Source organism: Triticum urartu, chromosome 4A (assembly GCF_056163025.1).
Source record: "Triticum urartu cultivar PI428250 chromosome 4A, HENAU_Tu73, whole genome shotgun sequence".
Classification (NCBI taxonomy): Eukaryota; Viridiplantae; Streptophyta; class Magnoliopsida; order Poales; family Poaceae; genus Triticum; species Triticum urartu.
In genome coordinates, this window is record NC_141876.1 from 469,568,507 (window position 1) to 469,589,487 (window position 20,981).

Sequence of the window (20,981 nt, forward strand, 5' to 3'; positions counted from 1 at the left end):
AGCACTCCGATTGCTCCTCTTGCCAATACTGAATCTTGTGAAATCAATACTGCTTTGTTGAATCTTGTTATGAAAGATCAATTCGCCGTCCTTCCTAGTGAAGATGCCGCTACTCATCTGAATAGCTTCGTTGATTTATGTGATATGCAAAAGAAAAAAGATGTCGATAATGATGTCGTTAAATTGAAGCTATTTCCTTTTTCGCTTAGAGATCATGCTAAAGCTTGGTTTTCGTCTTTGCCTAAAAATAGTATTGATTCTTGGAACAAGTGCAAAGATGCTTTTATCTCTAAGTATTTCCCTCCCACTAAGATCATCTCTCTTAGAAATGATATTATGAACTTTAAGCAACTTGATCATGAACATGTTGCACAAGCTTGGGAGAGAATGAAATTAATGATACGTAATTGCCCTACTCATGGTTTGAATTTGTGGATGATTATACAAAAATTTTATGCCGGATTGAATTTTGCTTCTAGAAATCTTTTATATTCGGCCGCGGGAGGCACTTTTATGGAAATCACATTAGGAGATGCTACTAAACTCCTAGATAATATTATGGTTAATTATTCTCAATGGCATACTGAAAGATCTTCTAATAAAAAAGTGCATGCGATAGAAGAAATCAATGTTTTGAGTGGAAAGATGGATGAACTTATGAAATTATTTGCTACTAAGAGTGTTTCTTCTTTATCCTAATGATATTACTTTGTCTACTTTGATTGAGAATAACAATGAATCTATGGATGTGAATTTTGTTGGTAGGAATAATTTTGGTAACAATGCTTATAGAGGGAATTTTAATCCTAGGCCATATCCTAGTAATCCTTCTAATAATTATGGGAATTCCTACAACAACTCTTATGGAAATTATAATAAGATGCCCTCTGAATTTGAGAATAGTGTCAAAGAGTTTATGAATTCACAAAAGAATTTTAATGCTTTGCTTGAAGAGAAATTGCTTAAAGTTGATGATTTGGCTAGGAACGTTGATAGAATTTCTCTTGAGATTGATTCTTTAAAGCTTAGATCTATTCCTCCTAAGCATGATATCAATGAGTCTCTCAAAGCCATGAGAATTTCCATTGATGAGTGCAAGAAAAGAACCGCTAGGATGCGTGCTTCCAAAGATGCCTTTATTAAAGCGTGTTCTTCCAATTCCTATGAAAATCAAGATGAAGATCTAGAAGTTATTGATGTGTCTCCTATTAAATCTTTGTTTTGCAATATGAATCTTGATAAAACTAAATATGATCTTCCTTTACTGTGGGAACCCGGAATTAACTTCCAGACCCTCCTGTGTATATTTGTCAACCCCAGGACCATTGTTGACAACACAGTGAACTGATATCATTGCACAATACATAAAAGGTATTACAATTTTAAATATATCTTGCTGCAAGGCATACCTAGATAAATGTCTCATGACACTTATTACATTCAGAAAAACAGCGGAAAGTACAATGCGTAGTGACTCCATCTCCGGCACAGGTAGTCGATGTAGTCCACGTGACCTCACTCCTACGGATCGCCATAGTAGTCGTAGTAATCACCTTCATCTCCATGCAACTCTGTTGTCAACAAAAGTATTACCACGAGTACATTACGTACTCAACAAGCCTCCCTCGGGGAAGGACCTAATAGCTACATGTGGCTTCAAAGGAAGTCTGTATGGCTCATTTGCGTAAAGCTAATTTTGTTTAACAAATAAAGTAGTTGGATGGAAGCAGTTTTAGATGAAAACATGTTTTATCTTCATAACAACTTTCATCAAGTGAGGATCCTCGATCAACTCATGTCCTTCATAGGTTTCAAGAATAGGAGCAAAGAGGGAATAAGCAAGACAGGTCCTGTACGTCAAGAAAGATTCATGTGTTGTCCATGACCGTGGACACGGCTATTCGAATAGTTTTACACTCTGCAGAGGTTGTACACTTTACCCACACGACACAATCTCGTCTTGATACCACCAGTGGCCGCTGATATAGTACACCATTTGGTATACCGGCAGGGAGATTGTGACGAGGTCTTTGGACTAGATCCCCCAAAGATGTGACATGCCCACCGGGTCTGGCGCACGGAACCGAGAGTATGCCCTCAAACCGGTGCCCCCATCTGTGCCGAGGATACTCCTCGCAAGGCAGCTATCCCATCTGCGGTACGGCGACATCAACACCTAAGGCTGACTAGCTTACTTGACCAAGCCAGTGCCCATATAGCATGTGGTTGTACTGTTATCACAATCTTCAAATCCAAGACTTATTAGGCCTTAAGCGGCATGGACAACTGATTGCCCCCTTCAACTCGTGAAGGGCAGCCAATCGCTCCTTCAATCCATGATTCAGCTGTCGCCCGCACCAGTATTTAGATGGTAAGTTTCACCCAGAGTTGAAGAGGATAGAGAGGGTCAACAAGGGCCAACCGGCATAGCTTAGCATTAAGTTTCAACTGTCAATGACTCGGAGGTCAGTCAACAAGGCACCTACAGGGTGATAAGCATGGCTAAGCATTTCTACTCTACCGGAATTATATACTTCTACTCAGGTGTCAAGTAAATAGGCGACAAGCGGATCATGGTAATGTGTCAATCGACACGATTACTACGAGAATTAAAATAGCATGCACATAGCAACAATAAAACTCAATGCAATTTTGTAAACCATAGGATAAGTATGATCAAAGAAGGAGGCATGCCTTCGTTGTTGAGTCCTTCGGTAACCTGTTTCTGTCCTTGTCCAACCTCGCCACTCCCTACTCGTCGTAACGATAGAAAATGGAAAACAAATAAATACCAAAATAATAGTAAATCCAAATAACATCCAAAACAAATTAAGAGTGGATGGATAGCGAGATATCGATCAGATGGAGCTTTTGAAATGAGATAGCATGATAGGGAGGTAAGTAGAGAGGATTCAACGAAGTGACAAGGTTTAGGTTGACACAACTATGGAAGGCTTGGCGATCAAGACCAACGTTCTAATACGAACTATGGTACTAACCACTAGTAGTACCCACTACACATCTCGACAAACTATATAGGAAACTACTATCTAACAAACACAGTGGCATCAACACACATGAAAAGGAACCATCCTACGCATTTAACCACACAATTACAACATGACATGATGAAGGTAATAGTTAACCACAAATAGATATTTAGATAGAATCTAAATATTTATAATGGTCAATAGTAGTCAAACATATACATCAACTATATAATAATTCGAAAGGCAATAGTTCCGTAAGACATACGAACAAACATTACAAACCATACTAGTTAAGCAATCAAACATCACTCAACAACATGAATCGAATTGACCTAGGTCTAACCCTATAATATTATTAATATAAAATAGGATCAACTCTATTATAACAAACCAAGTCATTTGTCAAACAATTAACAAGAAACTATACAAGAAATGGAACAAAAGAGTGAACTACTATTGATATGATTAAGATTAATAATCAACCACAAGTAAATATTTAGATGTATCCAAATATTTATAATGGTTAAAAATAAGCAAAGACTAAACACCAACCATAACAACTATTAGCAAGCATTTATATGACAAAAGACAACCAAAGCTATCACAAAACTAATTGGAAAATTAAATAACCAGACACATCATACAAGGCATGTCAGTATAGAATCGTGAAGAGGTCTTATCTAATAACAAAAGCATTAAACATATGAGTGACCATGAGAAGATAGTAAACTAGGACACTCTTTATAATAAAGGAAACAACTAATATCCAAATGACCTCTAGCAAAAATATTACCACAACATGATTAACAACAAAGCAACAATGTGCACTAAGCATATGAGAAAGACACAACTCAACTATTGAAAGGTGAACTATCCTAATCACGTGATGAACTAATGCAACATGTGCCAAACACTCATAACACTAACATGAGACTAGTCAAGCATATATGAGCAACACAAGTACAACTATAACACATGGAATATAATAACACATGAAAGATAACTAGCATGACTTGATGTCTAGACTTAGGCATACCACAAATGCAACAGTAAGCTAAACCAGATACAATGCTAAGCATGGATGATCATGAAACAAGATACCAAAATATGCTACTAATAAAATGCAACGTGTAACTATGAGATAACCTAGTTGATAACAAGTGACCTGAAGATCAAGCACGACGTTAGCATACAACACTACCATGCTAGTCATGATAAATAAGAACATGGAAGCATACTAAGCATGTAGGAAAGTATACAACTAGATCATCTCATCAACCAAATCAACATGTGTTATAGAAGCATGAATAACAAGATGACATGCATTTCTATGTAGTCATCATACACTTGCAAATATACAAAAGGTACACAACTAAGCATCATACAACACACAGATTGGTACACACACGCGTTATGCAATCAAGTTATACAATCGATCATCATGACATGGTATTGATAAGGCAAGAAATTCCTAAATAAAAGAATGTATGGTATCAACAAATCACTATGATATGTCTACCAAGTAAACATTAACCAAATGTAGGAACATAAGATACAAACTACCAATGATATAACACATGGTAGGCATACAACCAAATATGCCTTCTACCTGAGTAAATATTAATATGACATGTCAATCAACTAAGCATGCATAGCTACTATCCTAGGTAAATATAACACGTTTGCTAATTACCAAGAAACAATAAATTGAACTCTATGTCACAACGAATAAATTCTATATAGAATGCAAATATCACAATGACATAAAGCAACTATCCATGCAATACTAAACAATAAACATCTACAAAATCGTGTTAACAATTACTCAAAAGTTGCTACCAAAATAACACATAAAACATGACATGTCACACAACTTAGCAAAGTGAGAAAGTGAGCTTGAACCACGCATGATGTGATAGATAATTAAAATGATAATAGAGTGCCTACAACAAGTAATTCATCACAACCATGGCTATGTTCTAAGTTAACATGCCAATTCAAGACAACTACTATAAAGAAACTAAACAACAAAATAATAGATTGACGGACCACTATCATAGGCATGACATGGTTTTGAATATATAAAACACAAATGCTACCTGGATGTAAATGAATATAGAAAATATATCTAAGATATATTCATGCTAATCAAAGAAATAATCGAAACATGAAATATTCCATTATTCGATACATAAAGCAAAGTTTAGAATAATTCCACATAAATATAAGCATGTCGAGCATTCACCAAATATTGTATACTCGCAAACAATAAGTATCAAATATAACCAAAATAATGATAATAAGATTACACTAATAATGCTCCAAATCTAATTAAAATAATAACACGTGCCAATCATGTATGAGGGATGATAACTAATGCACCAATCAACTCCTACACAAGGTAATAACTCGAAGGAACTAATACAAAGGCATATCATACTTTTAGATGATGCACAAAGTTATCTACACGAAATGCTACAAAAAAATAAAACGCACCTTCAAATCAATCAAGTAAAACATTTGATACTCCTAGGCATAACGAGAGACATAGAAATAACATACCAATAGAAAAGTTTTACCAACACAAACCTATTTGGATTCCATACAAAAATGACTAAGATTATATCTCTTCTACCGATCACAAGATAGAACCCACAATCTAACCCCTTCACTGGATTTCTACGGTCATATGGAGAATTTTATCTATTGGGCTCAAAGTCATATGATGAACAAAACTAAAGAATTATGCCTATGACATCGATTCGAATTCGGTTTTGGACACAGCGGCCAACGACAGAGATAGGTTGAATCATGATGTCTACGGGATACACTAGGTGATGACAAGTACGCATGCAAAGGGAATTTGATAGAGGCTCACCGAGTTTGATGGAACGGTGCGACGAACTTGATGAACAGTGTACGCGGACATGCAGAATTCTTCGTGTGTGCTTGACGGATCGCGTTCATTCTTCCCTGAATGGAACCATGGTGTGCAGGGGAACCTTCTGGCGCAAGGGCATGGATGAGATGGTCCGAGTCACCGGGATTGAAACCTTGCGTCCATGGAGCTTCAAAAGTTCAGTGAGGGTTCTTGGGCAGAGGAGGAAGAGAGAGGGTATGAGGACTCATGAGAATGAGAAAGGAGATCGTGGTGGACGTCTAGGTATCTTCAAAACTGAAAATGATTGAGATTTATGGGAGTTGAGGGGAGGGCATGAGAGTGGGTGAATGTTTCTTCTTCTCTGTAATGTGTGCACGTACATGTGAGTGGAGGAAGAAGAAGCCCTTGCGGTGGAAGAGGAAGTGGAGGTGCATGATAAGCCTCTCCATTTTGGAAACCGATGGGTTTATGGAATTAAGGAGGGTAGCAAATTCCTTGTGTCCTTTCCCTTTCTACATGTATGTGACTGTTGATGTTTCCTCTTTCCTTGAGTTGTTATGAACGTAAAAAGAAAGAAGAAGAGGGGTTCGCTCCGGAGAGATGGGCCAGTTTGGCCAGCCCATAAGGTAGAGGGATGGGTTGCCACAGCCCAACATAGTTAGCAAGAAAATAAAAATGGGCATTGCCCAATCGGGCGAAAGAAAATGAGAAAAGAAAGAAATCAGATTGTACCTTGGAAAATTATGGCCAGGGTTTGATAGAGAGAATAAGTAATCACAAATTGATTTTCCTTTTAGAAAAGGAAAATCTAGAAAGGGATTAAAGTTGGAGCAATAGCAAACAACTAAAAAAATTAGTGACGCATAATTTAATATGCCGGAGGCAATAAAACAAACCCAACTACAAGAGAAGAACAAAACTGCAGTTTTTAATTTAGGTTGGTATCAGTTCAAATTAAATCCTTTAAATAATAAAAGTCCAATTAAGCTTTGCTAACAAATAAAATAAACAAAGTTTTCTCGCCCTGATTTTTGGAAAACTTGTTCTTAAACATTCTGAGAATCGGGATGTTACAGATCTACCCCCCTTAAAAGAAATCTCGTCCCCAAGATTTGGGCTGACTAAAGAGAATGGGTTTGGATTAGCTTTGTCTTTGACATAGTTCTTCTCGAAAACTTGTGGAATCATTGCTCATTCTGAACTTGGTGATAGGTGGCTTTGGGTCTTCATTGGAGATACTTCTCTTGTCATAATTCTTCTAGGTTTCAAGACTTGTAAACAATCCTTCGATCTTGGCAATGGTAATCTGATAGCTTCTGTAACTGGTTGAACATTCTTCAGCTTGTCCTTCCGTAGGTGAAGCATTGGTCTCGCTAGACTAATTGGTCCTTCAAGTTTGAACGTTATGGTAGGTGTAGTGAAGGTCTTCAATCTTTGTCTTACTTGTGAATGAAGGTCTTCAAATCTTCAATCTTTACACAATCATTGTCTACTACCCCCCTTAAAAGAGATTTTCTATGGGGTCACATCGATAATAGACCTCTAAGCTTGCTGTTGCAACGTCTTACCTCTGAAAGTGTCCTCCGGCGTTTATTGAGAAGAGGGAAAGATCATAAAAGGAGTGAGAGTCCTACACAAGGCAGAGATGCCCCAGAAGATAAATAAAAATAACACCCATATAATCACGAAACTATCAAACAAAACTCAAAAGCAACTCATTTTTGGCAAATAGGGTTTTAGTATCGCTGCATAGGAAAACACCAAAAATATGCAGACAATACTCACACAAGAAAGATTTTACGTCTACAAGCTACCAGTTCTATCACTATAGGGGTGTTAAACCAACCTAATCCTATATGGCTGGTCACAATAAATCTTGGGGAAAATCTTCAACATTGATGAACGTACCATGATCGATGGTTGTTGACTTCTTGAGTTCCCGTGGTGTCTTCTCTTGGGGTAGTGTTGCTACTCGGAACTTCAGGTGTTGAAGTAATCTTGAAATTCTTGGCACATCTTTTGAAACTTCTAACTTTTTAACACCAAGGGCAAGGGAAAGGGTTTCACATACTACAAAGAAGATGGTAGAGAAGTAGAGTTTAAATTTCAATTGAATTAGATGAGATGACAAAAGCAATAGTGAAGGTGAAGAGTACGAGAATGATCCTTTTCAAAATAGTTTTTCTTATAACAATAGTTCCTAAGGCTTTCCATTTCTAACTAAGGCCACGTGACTAGGTCAACATCGGCTCTGATACCACTTCTGTGGGAACCCGGAATTAACTTCCAGACCCTCCTGTGTATATTTGTCAACCCCAGGATCATTGTTGACAACACAGTGAAATGATATCATTGCACAATACATAAAAGGTATTACAATTTTAAATATATCTTGCCACAAGGCATACCTAGATAAATGTCTCATGACACTTATTACATTCAGAAAAACAGCAGAAAGTACAATGCGTAGCGACTCCATCTCCACCACAGGCAGTCGATGTAGTCCACGTGACCTCGCTCCTATGGATCGCCATAGTAGTCGTAGTCATCACCTTCATCTCCATGCAACTCTGTTGTCAACAAAATTATTGCCATGAGTACATTACGTACTCAACATGCCTCCCTTGGGGAAGGACCTAATAGCTACATGTGGCTTCAAAGGAAGTCTGTATGGCTCATTTGCGTAAAGCTAATTTTGTTTAACAAATAAAGTAGTTGGATGGAAGCAGTTTTAGATGAAAACATGTTTTATCTTCAGAACAACTTTCATCAAGTGAGGATCCTCGATCAACTCACGTCCTTCATAGGTTTCAAGAATAGGAGCAAAGAGGGAATAAGCAAGACAGGTCCTGTACGTTAAGAAAGATTCATGTGTTGTCCATGACCATGGACACGGCTATTCGAATAGTTTTACACTTTGCAGAGGTTGTACACTTTACCCACACGACACAATCTCGTCTGGATGCCACCAGTGGCCGCTGGTATAGTACACCATTTGGTATACCGGCAGGGATATTGTGACGAGGTCTTTGGACTAGATCCCCCAAAGATGTGACATGCCCATCGGGTCTGGCGCACGGAACTGAGAGTACGTCCTCAAACTGGTCCCCCCATCTGTGCCGAGGATACTCCTCGCAAGGCAGCTATCCCATCTGTGGTACGGCGGCATCAACACCTAAGGTTGACTAGCTTACTTGACCAAGCCAGTGTCCATATAGCATGTGGTCGTACTGTTATCACAATCTTCAAATCCAAGACTTATTAGGCCTTAAGTGGCACGGACGACTGATTGCCCCCTTCAACTCGTGAAGGGCAGCCAATCGCTCCTTCAATCCTTGATTCAGCTGTCGCCCGCACCAGTATTCAGATGGTAAGTTTCACCCAGAGTAGAAGAGGATAGAGAGGGTCAACAAGGGCCAACCGGCCTAGCTCAGCATTAAGTTTCAACTGTCAATGACTCGGAGGTCATTCAACAAGGCACCTACAGGGTGATAAGCATGGCTAAGCATTTCTACTCTACCGGAATTATATACTTCTACTCAGGTGTCAAGTAAATAGGCGACAAGCGGATCAGGGTAATGTGTCAATCGACACGCTTGCTACGAGAATTAAAATAGCATGCACATAGCAACAATAAAACTCAATGCAATTTTGTAAACCATAGGATAAGTATGATCAAAGAAGGAGGCATGCCTTCGTTGTTGAGTCCTTCGGTAACCTGTTTCTGTCCTTGTCCAACCTTGCCACTCCCTACTCGTCGTAACGATAGCAAATGGAAAACAAATAAATACTAAAACAATAGTAAATCCAAATAACATCCAAAACAAATTAAGAGTGGATGGATAGCAAGATATCGATCAGATGGAGCTTCTGAAATGAGATAGCATCATAGGGAGGTAAGTAGAGAGGATTCAATGAAGTGACAAGGTTTAGGTTGACACAACTATGGAAGGCTTGGCGATCAAGACCAACGTTCTAATACGAACTATGGTACTAACCACTAGTAGTACCTGAAGGAAATATGCCCTAGAGGCAATAATAAAGTTATTATTTATTTCCTTATATCATGATAAATGTTTATTATTCATGCTAGAATTGTATTAACCGGAAACATAATACATGTGTGAATACATAGACAAACAAAGTGTCACTAGTATGCCTCTACTTGACTAGCTCGTTAATCAAAGATGGTTATGTTTCCTAACCATGAACAAGGAGTTGTTGTTTGATTAACGGGATCACATCATTAGGTGAATGATCTGATTGACATGACCCATTCCATTAGCTTAGCACCCGATCGTTTAGTATGTTGCTATTGCTTTCTTCATGACTTATACATGTTCCTATGACTATGAGATTATGCAACTCCCGTTTGCCGGAGGAACACTTTGTGTGCTACCAAACGTCACAACGCAAATGGGTGATTATAAAGGTGCTCTACAGGTGTCTCCAAAGGTACATGTTGGGTTGGCGTATTTCGAGATTAGGATTTGTCACTCCGATTGTCGGAGAGGTATCTCTGGGCCCTCTCGGTAATGCACATCACATAAGCCTTGCAAGCATTGCAACTAATGAGTTAGTTGCAAGATGATATATTACGGAACGAGTAAAGAGACTTGCCGGTAACGAGATTGAACTAGGTATTGAGATACCGACGATCGAATCTCGGGCAAGTAACATACAGATGACAAAGGGAACAACGTATGTTGTTATGCGGTCTGACCGATAAAGATCTTCATAGAATATGTAGGAGCCAATATGAGCATCCAGGTTCCGCTATTGGTTATTGACCGGAGACGTGTCTTGGTCATGTCTACATTGTTCTCAAACCCGTAGGGTCTGCACGCTTAAGGTTTCGATGACAGTTATATTATGAGTTTATGAGTTTTGATGTACCGAAGTTAGTTCGGAGTCCCAGATGTGATCACGGACATGACGAGGAGTCTCGAAATGGTCGAGACATAAATATTGATATATTGGATGGCTATATTCGGACACCGGATATGTTCCGGATGATTTCGGAGAAAACCGGGGAGCGGGAGGGTTACCGGAACCCCCCCCCCCCCGGGGAGAAGTAATGGGCCATATGGGCCTTAGTGGAGAGAGAGAGGGGCAGCCAAAGGTAGGCCGCGCGCCTCCTCCCCCCTGGTCCGAATTGGACTAGGAGAGGGGGGCGGCGCCCCCCCTTTCCCTCTACCTCCCCACTTCTTTCCCCCTCCTAGTAGGAGTCCTACTCCTACTAGGAGGAGGAGGACTCCTTGGCGCGCCTATAGGGCCGGCCGGCCTCCTCCCCTTGCTCCTTTATATACGGGGGCAGGGGGCACCCCTAGACACACAAGTTGATCTTCGTGATCGTTCCTTAGCCGTGTGCGGTGCCCCCCTCCACCATATTCCACCTCGGTCATATTGTAGCGGTGCTTAGGCGAAGCCCTGCGACGGTAGAACATCAAGATCGTCACCACGCCGTCGTGCTGACGGAACTCTTCCCCGACACTTTGCTGGATCGGAGTCCGGGGATCGTCATCGAGCTGAACGTGTGCTAAAACTCGGAGGTGCCGTAGTTTCGGTGCTTGATCGGTCGGGCCGTGGAGACGTACGACTACATCAACCAAACGCTTCCGTTGTTGATCTACAAGGGTACGTAGATCACACTCTCCCCTCTCATTGCTATGCATCACCATGATCTTGCGTGTGCGTAGGAATTTTTTTGAAATTACTATGTTCCCCTACAGTGGTATCCGAGCCTAGGTTTTATATGTTGATGTTATATGCACGAGTAGAACACAAGTGAGTTGTGGGCGATATAAGTCATACTGCTTACCAGCATGTCATACTTTGGTTCGGTGGTATTGTTGGACGAAGCGGCCCGGACCGACATTACTCGTACGCTTACGCGAGACCGGTTCTCCCGACGTGCTTTGCACATAGGTGGCTTGCGGGTGACAGTTTCTCCAACTTTAGTTGAACCAAGTGTGGCTACGCCCGGTCCTTGCAAAGGTTAAAACAGCACCAACTTGACAAACTATCGTTGTGGTTTTGATGCATAGGTAAGATTGGTTCTTGCTTAAGCCCGTAGCAGCCACGTAAAACTTGCAAAAACAAAGTAGAGGACGTCTAACTTGTTTTTGCAGGGCATGTTGTGATGTGATATGGTCAAGACATGATGCTAAATTTTATTGTATGAGATGATCATGTTTTGTAACCGAGTTATCGGCAACTGGCAGGAGCCATATGGTTGTCGCTTTATTGTATGCAATGCAATCGCGCTGTAATGCTTTACTTTATCACTAAGCGGTAGCGATAGTCATGGAAGCATAAGATTGGCGAGACGACAACGATGCTACGATGGAGATCAAGGTGTCGCGCCGGTGACGATGGTGATCACGACGGTGCTTCGAAGATGGAGATCACAAGCACAAGATGATGATGGCCATATCATATCACTTATATTGATTGCATGTGATGTTTATCTTTTATGCATCTTATCTTGCTTTGATTGACGGTAGCATTATAAGATGATCTCTCACTAATTATCAAGAAGTGTTCTCCCTGAGTATGCACCGTTGCGAAAGTTCTTCGTGCTGAGACACCACGTGATGATCGGGTGTGATAGGCTCTACGTTCAAATACAACGGGTGCAAAACAGTTGCACACGCGGAATACTCAGGTTATACTTGATGAGCCAAGCATATACAGATATGGCCTCGGAACATGGAGACCGAAAGGTCGAGCGTGAATCATATAGTAGATATGATCAACATAGTGATGTTCACCAATGAAACTACTCCATCTCACGTGATGATCGGACATGTTTTAGTTGATTTGGATCGCGTAATCACTTAGAGGATTAGAGGGATGTCTATCTAAGTGGGAGTTCTTTAAGTAAATTAATTGAACCTAAATTTATCATGAAACTTAGTACCTGATAGTATCTTGCTTGTTTATGCTTGATTGTAGATAGATGGCTCGTGCTGTTGTTCCGTTGAATTTTAATGCATTCCTTGAGAAAGCAAAGTTGAAAGATGATGGTAGCAATTACACGGACTGGGTCCGTAACTTGAGGATTATCCTCATTGCTGCACAGAAGAATTACGTCCTGGAAGCACCGCTGGATGCCAGGCCTGCTGCTGGAGCAACACCAGCTGTTATGAACGTCTGGCAGAGCAAAGCTGATGACTACTCGATAGTTCAGTGTGCCATGCTTTACGGCTTAGAATCGGGACTTCAACGACGTTTTGAACGTCATGGAGCATATGAGATGTTCCAGGAGTTGAAGTTAATATTTCAAGCAAATGCCCGGATTGAGAGATATGAAGTCTCCAATAAGTTCTATAGCTGCAAGATGGAGGAGAACAGTTCTGTCAGTGAGCATATCCTCAAAATGTCTGGGTATAATAATCACTTGATTCAATTGGGAGTTAATCTTCCAGATGATTGCGTCATTGATAGAATTCTCCAATCACTGCCACCAAGCTACAAGAGCTTCTTGATGAACTATAATATGCAAGGGATGAATAAGACTATTCCCGAGCTCTTCGCAATGCTGAAAGTTGCGGAGGTAGAAATCAAGAAGGAGCATCAAGTGTTGATGGTCAACAAGACCACTAGTTTCAAGAAAAAGGGCAAAGGGAAGAAGAAGGGGAACTTAAAAAAGAACGGCAAGCAAGTTGCTACTCAAGAGAAGAAACCCAAACCTGGACCTAAGCCTGAAACTGAGTGCTTCTACTGCAAGCAGACTGGTCACTGGAAGCGGAACTGCCCCAAGTATTTGGCGGATAAGAAGGATGGCAAGGTGAATAAAGGTATATGTGATATACATGTTATTGATGTGTACCTTACTAATGCTCGCAGTAGCACCTGGGTATTTGATACTGGTTCTGTTGCTAATATTTGCAACTCGAAACAGGGACTACAGATTAAGCGAAGATTGGCTAAGGACGAGGTGACGATGCGCGTGGGAAACGGTTCCAAAGTCGATGTGATCGCAGTCGGCACGCTACCTCTACATCTACCTTCGGGATTAAGATTAGACCTAAATAATTGTTATTTGGTGCCAGCGTTAAGCATGAACATTATATCTGGATCTTGTTTGATGCGAGACGGTTATTCATTTAAATCTGAGAATAATGGTTGTTCTATTTATATGAGTAATATCTTTTATGGTCATGCACCCTTAAAGAGTGGTCTATTTTTGTTGAATCTCGATAGTAGTGACACACATATTCATAGTGTTGAAGCCAAAAGATGCAGAGTTGATAATGATAGTGCAACTTATTTGTGGCACTTCCGTTTAGGTCATATCGGTGTAAAGTGCATGAAGAAACTCCATACTGATGGACTTTTGGAACCACTTGATTATGAATCACTTGGTACTTGCGAACCGTGCCTCATGGGCAAGATGACTAAAACATCGTTCTCCGGTACTATGGAGAGAGCAACGGATTTGTTGGAAGTCATACATACAGATGTATGTGGTCCGATGAATATTGAGGCTCGTGGCGGATATCGTTATTTTCTCACCTTCACAGATGACTTAAGCAGATATGGGTATATCTACTTAATGAAACATAAGTCTGAAACATTTGAAAAGTTCAAAGAATTTCAGAGTGAAGTTGAAAATCATCGTAACAAGAAAATAAAGTTTCTACGATCTGATCGTGGAGGAGAATATTTGAGTTACGAGTTTGGTGTACATTTGAAAAATTGTGGAATAGTTTCGCAACTCACGCCACCTGGAACACCACAGCGTAATGGTGCGTCCGAACGTCGTAATCGTACTTTACTAGATATGGTGCGATCTATGATGTCTCTTACTGATTTACCGCTATCGTTTTGGGGTTATGCTTTGGAGACGGCCGCATTCACGTTAAATAGGGCACCATCAAAATCCATTGAGACGGCGCCTTTTGAACTATGGTTTAGCAACAAACCAAAGTTGTCGTTTCTGAAAGTTTGGGGTTGTGATGCTTATGTGAAAAAGCTTCAACCTGATAAGCTCGAACCCAAATCGGAGAAATGTGTCTTCATAGGATATCCAAAGGAAACTATTGGATACACCTTCTATCACAGATCCGAAGGCAAGACTTTTGTTGCTAAGTTCAGAAACTTTCTGGAGAAGGAGTTTCTCTCGAAAAAAGTGAGTGGGAGGAAAGTAGAACTTGACGAGGTAACTGTACCTACTCCCTTATTGGACAGTAGTACATCACAAAAACCTATTTCTGTGACACCTACACCAGTTAGTGAGGAAGCTAATGATGATGATCATGAAACTTCAGAACAAGACACTACTGAACCTCGTAGATCAACCAGAGTGAGATCCGCGCCAGAGTGGTACGGTAATCCTGTTCTGGAAGTCATGCTACTAGATCATGATGAACCTACGAACTATGAAGAAGCGATGGTGAGCCCAGATTCCGCAAAATGGCTTGAAGCCATGAAATCTGAGATGGGATCCATGTATGAGAACAAAGTATGGACTTTGGTTGACTTGCCCGATGATCAGCAAGAAATTGAGAATAAATGGATCTTCAAGAAGAAGACTGACGCTGACGGTAATATTACTATCTACAAAGCTCGACTTGTCGCAAAAGGTTTTCGGTAAGTTCAAGGGATTGACTAAGATGAGACCTTCTCACCCGTAGCGATGCTTAAGTCTGTCCGAATCATGTTAGCAATTGCCGCATTTTATGATTATGAAATTTGGCAGATGGATGTCAAAACTGCATTCCTGAATGGATTTCTGGAAGAAGAGTTGTATATGATGCAACCAGAAGGTTTTGTCGATCCAAAGGGAGCTAACAAAGTGTGCAAGCTCCAGCGATCCATTTATGGACTGGTGCAAGCCTCTCGGAGTTGGAATAAACGCTTTGATAGTGTGATCAAAGCATTTGGTTTTATACAGACTTTTGGAGAAGCCTGTATTTACAAGAAAGTGAGTGGGAGCTTTGTAGCATTTCTGATATTATATGTGGATGACATATTACTAATTGGAAATGATATAGAATTTCTGGATAGCATAAAGGGATACTTGAATAAGAGTTTTTCAATGAAAGACCTCGGTGAAGCTGCTTACATATTAGGCATTAAGATCTATAGAGATAGATCAAGACGCTTAATTGGACTTTCACAAAGCACATACCTTGAAAAAGTTTTGAACAAGTTCAAAATGGATCAAGCAAAGAAAGGGTTCTTGCCTCTGTTACAAGGTGTGAAATTGAGTAAGACTCAATGCCTGACCACTGCAGAAGATAGAGAGAAAATGAAAGATGTTCCCTATGCTTCAGCCATAGGCTCTATCATGTATGCAATGCTGTGTACCAGACCTGATGTGTGCCTTGCCATAAGTCTAGCAGGGAGGTACCAAAGTGATCCAGGAGTGGATCACTGGACAGCGGTCAAGAACATCCTGAAATACCTGAAAAGGACTAAGGATATGTTTCTCATATATGGAGGTGACAAAGAGCTCATCGTAAAAGGTTACGTTGATGCAAGCTTTGACACTGATCCGGACGATTCTAAATCGCAAACCGGATACGTGTTTACATTAAACGGTGGAGCTGTCAGTTGGTGCAGTTCTAAACAAAGCGTTGTAGCGGGATCTACATGTGAAGCGGAGTACATAGCTGCTTTGGAAGCAGCAAATGAAGGAGTCTGGATGAAGGAGTTCATATCCAATCTAGGTGTCATACCTAGTGCATCGAGTCCAATGAAAATCTTTTGTGACAATACTGGTGCAATTGCCTTGGCAAAGGAATCCAGATTTCACAAGAGAACCAAGCACATCAAGAGACGCTTCAATTCCATCCGGGATCTAGTCCAGGTGGGAGACATAGAGATTTGCAAGATACATATGGATCTGAATGTTGCAGACCCGTTGACTAAGCCTCTTCCACGAGCAAAACATGATCAGCACCAAGCCTCCGTGGGTGTTAGAATCATTACTGTGTAATCTAGATTATTGACTCTAGTGCAAGTGGGAGACTGAAGGAAATATGCCCTAGAGGCAATAATAAAGTTATTATTTATTTCCTTATATCATGATAAATGTTTATTATTCATGCTAGAATTGTATTAACTGGAAACATAATACATGTGTGAATACATAGACAAACAAAGTGTCACTAGTATGCCTCTACTTGACTAGCTCGTTAATCAAAGATGGTTATGTTTCCTAACCATGAACAAGGAGTTGTTATTTGATTAACGGGATCACATCATTAGCTGAATGATCTGATTGACATGACCCATTCCATTAGCTTAGCACCCGATCGTTTAGTATGTTGCTATTGCTTTCTTCATGACTTATACATGTTCCTGTGACTATGAGATTATCCAACTCCCGTTTGCCGGAGGAACACTTTGTGTGCTACCAAACGTCACAACGTAAATGGGTGATTATAAAGGTGCTCTACAGGTGTCTCCAAAGGTACATGTTGGGTTGGCGTATTTCGAGATTAGGATTTGTCACTCCGATTGTCGGAGAGGTATCTCTGGGCCCTCTCGGTAATGCACATCACATAAGCCTTGCAAGCATTGCAACTAATGAGTTAGTTGCGAGATGATATATTACGGAATGAGTAAAGAGACTTGCCGGTAACGAGATTGAACTAGGTATTGAGATACCGACGATCGAATCTCGGGCAAGTAACATACCGATGACAAAGGGAACAACGTATGTTGTTATGCGGTCTGACCGATAAAGATCTTCGTAGAATATGTAGGAGCCAATATGAGCATCCAGGTTTGTTATTGACCGGAGACGTGTCTCGGTCATGTCTACATTGTTCTCAAACCCGTAGGGTCTGCACGCTTAAGGTTTCGATGACAGTTATATTATGAGTTTATGAGTTTTGATGTACCGAAGTTAGTTCGGAGTCCCAGATGTGATCACGGACATGACGAGGAGTCTCGAAATGGTCGAGACATAAATATTGATATATTGGACGGCTATATTCGGACACCGGAAGTGTTCCGGATGATTTCAGAGAAAACCGGAGAGCCGGAGGGTTACCGGAACCCCCCGGGAGAAGTAATGGGCCATATGGGCCTTAGTGGAGAGAGAGAGGGGCAGCCAAAGGTGGGCCGCGCGCCTCCTCCCCCCTGGTCCGAATTGGACTAGGAGAGGGGGGCGGCGCCCCCCCTTTCCCTCTCCCTCCCCACTTCTTTCCCCCTCCTAGTAGGAGTCCTACTCCTACTAGGAGGAGGACTCCTCCTTGGCGCGCCTATAGGGCCGGCCGGCCTCCTACCCTTGCTCCTTTATATACGGGGGCAGGGGGCACCCCTAGACACACAAGTTGATCTTCATGATCGTTCCTTAGCTGTGTGCGGTGCCCCCTCCACCATATTCCACCTCGGTCATATTGTAGCGGTGCTTAGGCGAAGCCCTGCGACGGTAGAACATCAAGATCGTCACCACGTCGTCGTGCTGATGGAACTCTTCCCCGACACTTTGCTGGATCGGAGTCCGGGGATCGTCATCGAGCTGAACGTGTGCTAAAACTCGGAGGTGCCGTAGTTCCGGTGCTTGATCGGTCGGGCTGTGGAGACGTACGACTACATCAACCGAACGCTTCCATTGTCGATCAACAAGGGTACGTAGATCACACTCTCCCCTCTCGTTGCAATGCATCACCATGATCTTGCGTGTGCGTAGGAATTTCTTTGAAATTACTACGTTCCCCTACAGTACCCACTACACATCTTGACAAACTATATAGGAAACTACTATCTAACAAACACAATGGCATCAACACACATGAAAAGGAACCATCCTATGCATTTAACCACACAATTGCAACATGACATGATGAAGGTAATAGTTAACCACAAATAGATATTTAGATAGAATCTAAATATTTATAATGGTCAATAGTAGTCAAACATATACATCAACTATATAATAATTTGAAAGGCAATAGTTCCGTAAGACAAACGAACAAACATTACAAACCATACTAGTTAAGCAATCAAACATCACTCAACAACATGAATCGACTTGACCTACGTCTAACCCTATAACATTATTAATATAAAATAGGATCAACTCTATTATAACAAACCAAGTCATTTGTCAAACAATTAACAAGAAACTATACAAGAAACGGAACAAAAGAGTGAACTACTATTGATATGATTAAGATTAATAATCAACCACAAGTAAATATTTGGATGTATCCAAATATTTATTATGGTTAAAAATAAGCAAAGACTAAACACCAACCATAACAACTATTAGCAAGCATTTATATGACAAAAGACAACCAATGCTATCACAAAACTAATTGGAAAATTAAATAACCAGACACATCATACAAGGCATGTGAGTATAGAATCGTGAAGAGGTCTTATCTAATAACAAACGCATTAAACATATGAGTGACCATGAGAAGATAGTAAACTAGGACACTCTTTATAATAAAGGAAACAACTAATATCCAAATGAACTCTAGCAAAAATATTACCACAACATGATTAACAACAAAGCAACAATGTGCACTAAGCATATGAGAAAGACACAACTCAACTATTGAAAGGTGAACTGTCCTAATCACGTGATGAACTAATGCAACATGTGCCAAACACTCATAACACTAACATGAGACTAGTCAAGCATATATGAGCAACACAAGTACAACTATAACACATGGAATATAATAACACATGAAAGATAACTAGCATGACTTGATGTCTAGACTTAGGCATACCACAAATGCAACAGTAAGCTAAACCAGATACAATGCTAAGCATGGATGATCATGACACAAGATACCAAAATATGCTACTAATAAAATGCAACGTGTAACTATGAGATAACCTAGTTGATAACAAGTGACCTAAAGATCAAGCACGACGTTAGCATACAACACTACCATGCTAGTCATGATAAATAAGAACATGGAAGCATACTAAGCATGTAGGAAAGTATACAACTAGATCATCTCATCAACCAAATCAACATGTGTTATAGAAGCATGAATAACAAGATGACATGCATTTCTATGTAGTCATCATACACTTGCAAATATACAAAAGGTACACAACTAAGCATCATACAACACACAGATTGGTACACACACGCGTTATGCAATCAAGTTATACAATCGATCCTCATGACATGGTATTGATAAGGCAAGAAATTCCTAAATAAAAGATTGTATGGTATCAACAAATCACTATGATATGTCTACCAAGTAAACATTAACCAAATGTAGGAACATAAGGTACAAACTACCAATGATATAACACATGGTAGGCATACAACCAAATATGCCTTCTACTTGAGTAAATATTAATATGACATGTCAATCAACTAAGCATGCATAGCTACTAACCTAGGTAAATATAACACGTTTGCTAATTACCAAGAAACAATAAATTGAACTCTATGTCACAACGAATAAATTCTATATAGAATTCAAATATAACAATGACATAAAGCAACTATCCATGCAATACTAAACAATAAACATCTACAAAATCGCGTTAACAATTACTCAAAAGTTGCTACCAAAATAACACATAAAACATGACATGTCACACAACTTAGCGAAGTGAGAAAATGAGCTTGAACCACGCATGATGCGATAGATAATTAAAATGCTAATAGAGTGCCTACAACAAGTAATTCATCACAACCATGGCTATGTTCTAAGTTAACATGCCAATTCAAGACAACTACTATAAAGAAACTAAACAACAAAATAATAGATTGACAGACCACTATCATAGGCATGACATGGTTTTGAATATATAAAACACACATGCTACATGGATGTAAATGGATATAGAAAATATATCTAAGATATATTCATGCTAATCAAAGAAATAATCGGAACATGAAATATTCCATTATTCGATACATAAAGCAAAGTTTAGAATAATTCCACATAAATATAAGCATGTCGAGCATTCACCAAATATTGTATACTCGCAAACAATAAGTATCAAATATAACCAAAATAATGATAATAAGATTGCACTAATAATGCTCCAAATCTAATTAAAATAATAACACGTGCCAATCATGTATGAGGGATGATAACTAATGCACCAATCAACTCCTAAACAAGTTAATAACTCGAAGGAACTAATACAAAGGCATATCATACTTT